Source organism: Phlebotomus papatasi, chromosome 1 (genome assembly GCF_024763615.1).
Source record: "Phlebotomus papatasi isolate M1 chromosome 1, Ppap_2.1, whole genome shotgun sequence".
Taxonomy (NCBI): domain Eukaryota; kingdom Metazoa; phylum Arthropoda; class Insecta; order Diptera; family Psychodidae; genus Phlebotomus; species Phlebotomus papatasi.
In genome coordinates, this window is record NC_077222.1 from 20,826,560 (window position 1) to 20,834,488 (window position 7,929).

A 7,929-nucleotide genomic window follows, 5' to 3' on the forward strand; every position below is an offset into this window, starting at 1 on the left:
TCCTGAAGTGGCGGAGGATCGACAGGCGTAGGCTTTTAACCTTGATGTCATGTTCACACGACCCCAATAGGGGTAAGCAGTTAAAAATGATGATGATGATTACTTTCACTTTATGCCCTAGACACACTTAAGACTTAAGCTAAGAAACGACTTAGTGGAAAATTATGGAAATGTAGTTTAACCATTATTTCTAATGTAATTACGCTAAGCCGTTTCTCGGCTAACCCTCCGGTCTGTCTAGGGCTTTGGGACACTAGCCTCCGATGCCAAGTATGCTTTTGTCATTTTTAGCAATTCTTTTTATGATTATAAAAATTTGTAACGATTGAGAAAGATTTACGAATAATGGCAATAATTGTAAGATACAATTTTAATTTAAAAGGCTGCAGCAGAATGGTAAGTATTTTGATATAATGGTAAATGTATAAAATAAAAAATGGTTAAGTAAAAAATGCAAAATTTTTGGAAATTTGGTAAATAAAAAATTAAAATTAGTAGCAGGAAATAGACGGAGACACTGAACCTTTCTTGATTTTCACAATTTTATTCTCTACGACGTTTCGAGGATGGATGTCCTCTTCATCAGGTATCGAATATGGCAGGGAAAATCACGTACAGGTGGGAGTTGTTACACTGCACTTGAACTTTGATCACAAATTGATCTGTGATGTTCACCATTCGACTGACCGACACAGAATGGTTGATTCTGTGTCGGTCAGTCGAATGGTGAACATCACAGATCAATTTGTGATCAAAGTTCAAGTGCAGTGTAACAACTCCCACCTGTACGTGATTTTCCCTGCCATATTCGATACCTGATGAAGAGGACATCCATCCTCGAAACGTCGTAGAGAATAAAATTGTGAAAATCAAGAAAGGTTCAGTGTCTCCGTCTATTTCCTGCTACATTCTGTCGAACCGAAATTCTTCTTAAAATTAGTAAATAAAAACCTTGGTAAAAACTAAAAATTTGTAAGTAAAATTCAAGATTGGTATGTAAAACAAGTTATAAAATAGACTTGTACCATTTGTATCATTTTTGGTTTTTGTACTTAGTATTTTTGATTTTTTTATTTACCAGTTTTTTTTTACTTGTCCATTTGTTTTTTCTTTACTTACCTATTTTGGTTTTTACTTATCATTTTGGATTTTTTTGTTTACCAAATTTCTCTTTTTTACTTGCCAATTTTAAATTGTTACTTACCAAACTTACGATTTTACTTAACATTCTAACATTTTACTTACCGAATCTAATTTTTTACTTCCCAAAATTGATTTCTTACTTACCAATTTTCATGTTTTACTTACCAAGTGATTTTTTTTTACTTATACCGTTTTTACCAAAATACTTACCAAAAATGTTTTAGCCAATTAAAAATAGGAAAATATGAAGTCGTTGTTCCAAAAGCATCCTACTTCCACCCCTAGCTTTCGATTAAAGTAATATAAAAAATCATTTCTTACCTTTTAATTCAGGAAAGGTGATTCACGGACTTATAATGTAAAATCCCTAGTTTTTATTGCCTTAATCACTCACAACAGAGGATTTAATCCTCTAATATCCTAAATCATATGAATGGCTCTAAATTTCTGTAGGGTTTGTGAGTCTTATTGATAGCAATCTAATAGTTAATAGATTAGAATATTTAATTAAGGATCAGAAGAAGAAAAATGTAGGATAAGTGTGCCAAATTCCGGCCAACTTGCAATTTCGGCCATCCTTTTTGTTCCTCGAATTTCCATGAACTTTTAGATTTTTCGCACTCTAGAGGTTATACAATGCAAAAAAATAACAAAAAATGTAGCTTCGACAAACGAGATGACGTGAAAAAGATTTTGGAAGAATTCCCGGAGGGCAAGGAACTATGAAAATGAAGGTGGCCGAAATAGGGCACCAAAACAATGTCTATATTTTTATTCATTTTAAAATGTATTAAGAATGATTTTAGAGCAAATAAAGACGGTAAACTCTTTACAAGGTTCCAAGCAACACTCTTTCAGAAGTAAGAATTAAAAAAATCAATTTGAATTTAAAATATTACATTTCAAACTTGAGACTTTGGCACTTGCATGCAACTATGCCGAAATTTGGCACACTTACCCTAGTATTCGAAGGCTGAAACGTTTAAAGGCAAAACACTTTCCCCTACAGTGTTGCTATTCATATTTCTCTATTTATTTATTTTTTTGGAAGTCTTCCCATACCTCTATTGATCCACAATGTGGGTATTGATACTTTCAATTTTCTATAGAGTTATTTTGTATGTTTTGACGGGTCTCTCACCTTGACTATGGAAAGTTCACAGAGCTCAAAATAATTCCTGTTCGATCGTCTGTTCTGATGGTGATCTGCGTTGGGAGAAAATTGATGTGACACGTCTATGGAAACACCTTCGCTAAAGCCGTAGAAACGATCGTTAACAGTGTAATTGACGATGGTGGCTCACTCCATGGGCAATTACCACACTTACACCATTTATACGCATTCTATTCGTATTAAGAATAGTTCTTTTGTGGCTCTCCCTCCCATCGGCAAATTGATTCGCGGCTCTTCTTCATACCCAAGGCCGTAACAACAAGTACAATGGCACTTGACTCGCGGGCTCAAAAATAGTTCGACAGGTTTGGAATTCCACTACATAGTAGAACAGTAAAAATTGCATACAAGTAATCGATGATGATGTCTCATCTTCAATCTCCATATGCAAGAATCTAAAATTAAACCATGATGTGCAATTTATGCTTTAATGAAATTTTCCAAACATTTCGCACGGACACAAATAAACACTCCAAAACTTTGCAAATAATGTTAACTGATTAATTATGTGGCAATGAAATTGTTCCAAATTAATATTGTAACAATGTATTGCGTGGAAAATTGTGGTGAATAATTTAATAACATCACCACTGAATTAACGCTCTTATTGTGATTTTTATTATTAAATTACTCATGGTACATTATGAAATGCTGCTGTGTGCAGGAAAAGTATTTTATAAATTGCACAAAATTTAGAGCATACAGAAAATAGATTGCTGGACTACGTACAATTTAATGGAATATCATTTAATTTTAAACACACAATATAATTATGAATAAAATGGAGTATAAACTAAAATTAGATTTTAATTTACTACTCATTTACTTTTAATTGGGCTTTTGATGAACTTTTGTAAAAAAAGAATTACTTTTATCAAATTATATTCCCAGAGCGAAGCTGAATTGTTTTAAATGCTTTCAGATGGCTTTTATTGAATCATATTAACACGCAATTAAATATTTAATTTCATAAACTATTTTAAAGCTATTTAGTCCTTCGATTATAATGTCTACTTCAGGATTTTTGAAAGGCTAGAATGGTAGGGGAAAGTACACAACTTCCGGACGACTTAAATTTTGAGAAACTCATTATTTTTCAACGCCCATTTTTATTAATATGATCCATTATAATATTAAATTTAATAGCTAGTCCAGTGAATCCAATTTCCTTGAATGATCCATGAGTCAAAGCTATAGAAAACATAGAAAAAATTGAATAATCCATAGATTAAGTCGTCCGAAGGTAATGCACTTTCTCCTACTGCAGCTAAAAGTCATGAAGTTGATGTGGGATATACTACCACCCTCAAGTTATTTTCCAGACTTAACCCCTTTGAATTAGGCCAAAAATAGGCAGTTTAGAATCATTAATATATTGAATTTTATGACTTCTTGACTACCCTAGATGTGTAAAGCTATTCCTCTTCTTCTTACTGTTATCTATCACTTCGCTGATCTAAAACAGTGCAGTGAGGAAATTTCAATTTCACTAAATTGGAAATCATTCCAAATTACCTCATTTTACCCTTCCGATCCTTGGTTCCAGTCAATACCACATGGTATGGCACGAGAATCGCCCGACAAGGCAAAAGGAATCACATGTCATACTACAGGGTCCAAGAACGCAAACATAAGCAGGATGACTTATAACCTCGCAGTAAACGTAAACTTTCCAGGTTCAGCGACCAGGATATGGAAGTATTGGCTTCAACGCTCTTTTGGAAACTACTGCGTACGCGATGTCCATTGATAGACCTCAATTATGGAATCAATTCAATTCAATTCAATTTATTTAATTTAAAATAGGACAAACTATTCCCTGTACAAAATGGTCCTATACAATAAAGCAAGGTAAATTAGGAGCCTGCAGAGCCCACATGACTCAGGATTAGCTCCCTCTTTCGCTTTCTGGGCAAAGTGTTCCAGAGTATTCCACAAAAATGGAGTTGCGAAAATTGCGACTCCCTGAACCGGACACACGGAGACACGAAGACCTGGAGGATGATCCAGCAACCACAAGGTCTGCGAGGTACCGTAGCTTACCAGTGGAAAGAAGCCTGAAGATGAAATCCACCGCACGAGTATAGAGAGAACCGGGCACTGGAAGACCGATAATGGAGTCGATAAATGCGGAAATATGATCATATTTACAAAGTCCGCAGACATACCGCAGACCGGCGGCAGCCAAAATCCCGAAAGCCAAAATCCGGAAAGCTAAAATTTCGAAAGCCAAAATCCTGAATTTTCAAAATTCTGAAATTGATGAAATTCTATGGAGGAAAATGTTTAGAATAATTTCCTAAGATACAGAAGATTTCTCTTTGCCTCCAGCAAGCGCAGGTACAATCGTGGGAGTAGCTGTGACACTTTTAAGAATTCGGGATTTTGGCTTTCGGGATTTTGGCGATCGGGATTTTGACCGTCTTTCTTCTTTTGGGAAAACAATCCCGCACCCACTGTTTTTAATTTCGTAATTAGCTAGGGTAAATGTCTTAATTCAAAACCATTTCCAGACGCTTTAACTTTGTCAGAAGATTCAACACATTAAGTTCATATTTTTCTGAAGAGAATTACATAAATTTGCTCCTTGACTCTTCTAGAATGTTACTGTTTAGTGAAAATTCCTTAGATATAATTTAAAGACTTCTTAAATACAAGAAAAATACGCGAGTGTAACATGCTTCTATTGGAAACAAATTAATCCAAATGGAGACAAGGGAAAGTTTCTAATTGGAGACAAACAGTGTAAGTGAAACCGCGACGAAAGGCTTCCAAAACCTTGTTGACCTGCTCCTGAGTGCAGGATTTGTTCTTATTTCTGGTCTTTTCTCCTTTCCCATCTAAAATAATAAGAAAATCTCTCCGAAAAACATCATATTTCCGTTGTTTCCTATTGAAGCATTTGCAGACATTTCAGAGAAGCCATGTTTGTTCATGTAATAGATAATTATTTCATTTGAAAACTCCACGTATCGTTAACAATAAAGATTAACTATTAATTTCACATAATTTTGTCAGAAATATTACACAAATGTAAGAAAAACGAATAAAGAATAATCACCCTATTGTGTTTTTTATTAGAAATCTTTATTGACCGATGAAAAATTCGATGGTGAAAAGGTACACTTTTAATTTTTCTGAGAAATTAACAAATTAAAATTTGTGAATATGAATGGACTTTCGCTTTATTTAGAGCAAAATAAACTAAATAATGAAACTAAGGAATAAAAAATAAATAAATAAAAATTTAATATTGCATTTATCATGGAAAATATTGTTGTTTCCATTTAGAGTAGCGAAAAGTTTCCATTTGGAACAGGTTTTGAATTAGCTTAATTTACCCTACTCTAAACTTTTCCGTCCCGAAAATCGATCGGCCACTGAAATATCAGGACCTAGCGTCAGACCCTTTTTCACATTTTCTTGGTCCTTAATATATTAAACAAAATATAAATATAAATCTTAAAATATTTTGCTTTATTTACTAAACAATTCTATAAAGAAGAGATAAATTTATCAAATATGTGAATTTGAATAAGAGTTAGTAATAAAGATATTTTACGCTATTTGGTGTAGATAAAAAGTATTCATACTTTATTTTATTATGTATATGCACAGCCTCACCTAAAATTAACAAAATAGTATATTAATCACGACATGTCATGAATTATCTAAATAATACAATTGCCCTAGACTCTTATTTCCAAATGATTTTATGTAGATTCCAAAATGCGGAATTATGCTATCAATACAATCAATGATGTCTATATGCAATTAAAATTGTGATTAAATAATGTTTAATAGCAATAAAAATCTGTCATATATTTCAATGAACAAATAATGTAGGTCAATTGAACATGGAAATTATATTTTTTCATTCATGTGGAAAAACATTTCTGTATCATTCGATTTTGTCAAACTCCTCAAATCCATCTGATAGGGACATTTCGAACATCTCTCATGCTGTAAATAACTAGCCGCCAATTTCTGGTTTGTTCGATTGTCCGGCAAACCGTAGTACGCAATTTCTCAATAATTTTAAATTATATTTTCATAATTCTTAAAAATATAACTTTTCCTTATAGAAATATTTGTTCTACACATTTTTTTATTGAGAAAATCAGATGTAAAAATACTTTAAAATCGGGTTTTCAAGTTGATATTTATTGTACTGTTCGAAAGAAATTTTGCTGTACGCAAGAAATTTTACCGTTCTGAGGAAATTTTACAGTTCTCGAAATAAATTTTACAGATCACAGGAAATTTTACTGTTCTCAGGAAATTATACTCCTCACAGGAAATTTAGCTGCTCGCAGGAAATTTTAGTATTCTTAGGAAATTTCACTGTTCACATTTTTTCTATTCTCAGAATATTATTCTGTTCACAAGATATTTTACTGTTCGTAGGAAGTTTTACTGTTCTCAGGAAGTTTTACCGTTCTCAGGAAATATTACTATTCGTATGATATTTCTGTGTCTACAGCAAATTTTACTGCTTGTTGAAAGTTTTACTTTTCTCAGGAAATTTTACTGTTCATATTTTTCTTTTCTCAAAAAAATATTCTATTCGCAGGAAATTTTACTGTTCTCAGAAAATTTTACTGTTTGAAAAATATTTACAGTTCACAGGAAATTTCACTATTTTTAGAAAATTTCAATATTATCAAGAAATACTACTGTTCTCAGTAAATTTTATTGCCCGAAAGAAAATTTTACTACTTGCATGATACTTTAGTGTTCGCTGGAAAATTTAATGTTCTCAGGAAATTTAACAGTTCCCAATGTAGTACGAATCGCAGTCTCCAGAAATAGAGCCTCCATTACTCTTACTCGAGAAGTCGGCCTTCACTGATGAAGGCCGACTGAAGAAGCCGATTTGTATATGCCTTCGGAATATTTCGTCGGCCGCTCACAGCTTCATCTATCTGGTGCTTCTGAAATTAGCCGTTATAGCACTCCTCAGAGTCACCACCGCAACTGAACAGTGATTAGCACCGTTGGCTTAAAAGGGTCTTCGTCAAGACGGACTTTCTCCCTCGAACTCCTCTAGGCTCAGTAGTCCCACTTCCCACTACAACAAGAAATTTTATTGTTCTTAGAAAATTTAACTATTCTCACAAAATTTAACTGTTCGCAGAACATTTTATTCTTTACCATGTTCTTTCTAATTTTTAATTGAAATAACGTATATTTTTAAAATAAAGGGGGTACTAAAGGGATATGAAATTGGGAAGTCTCTGTCTCGAATATTTTCAGATATATCGATTTTAAAATTATTCAAAATTTTATACATTCTTTTTTTTATCGATTTTTCTTTAATTTCAATTTTAACGAGAAAGAATGATAGCAGGATTACCATTGAATTTTTCAGTGAAATAATATTGTAAGATTCACAGAGAATTATCTCCTGAGAGGAAAATGGTTAAAAGAAGTGAGTGAGAAATTATTGCACTTGCCAGCCTCAATGGTATTGCAAAAGGCTTTTATGCACCTCGATCATCCAAACGCAACAATTAGTGTTAATTCTAAATTCCAATTTAAAACATAAATGGATAAGTCCATGATTACATTTTCGCATGAATTGCACCCAATAGAGCAAAATTAATTGAATA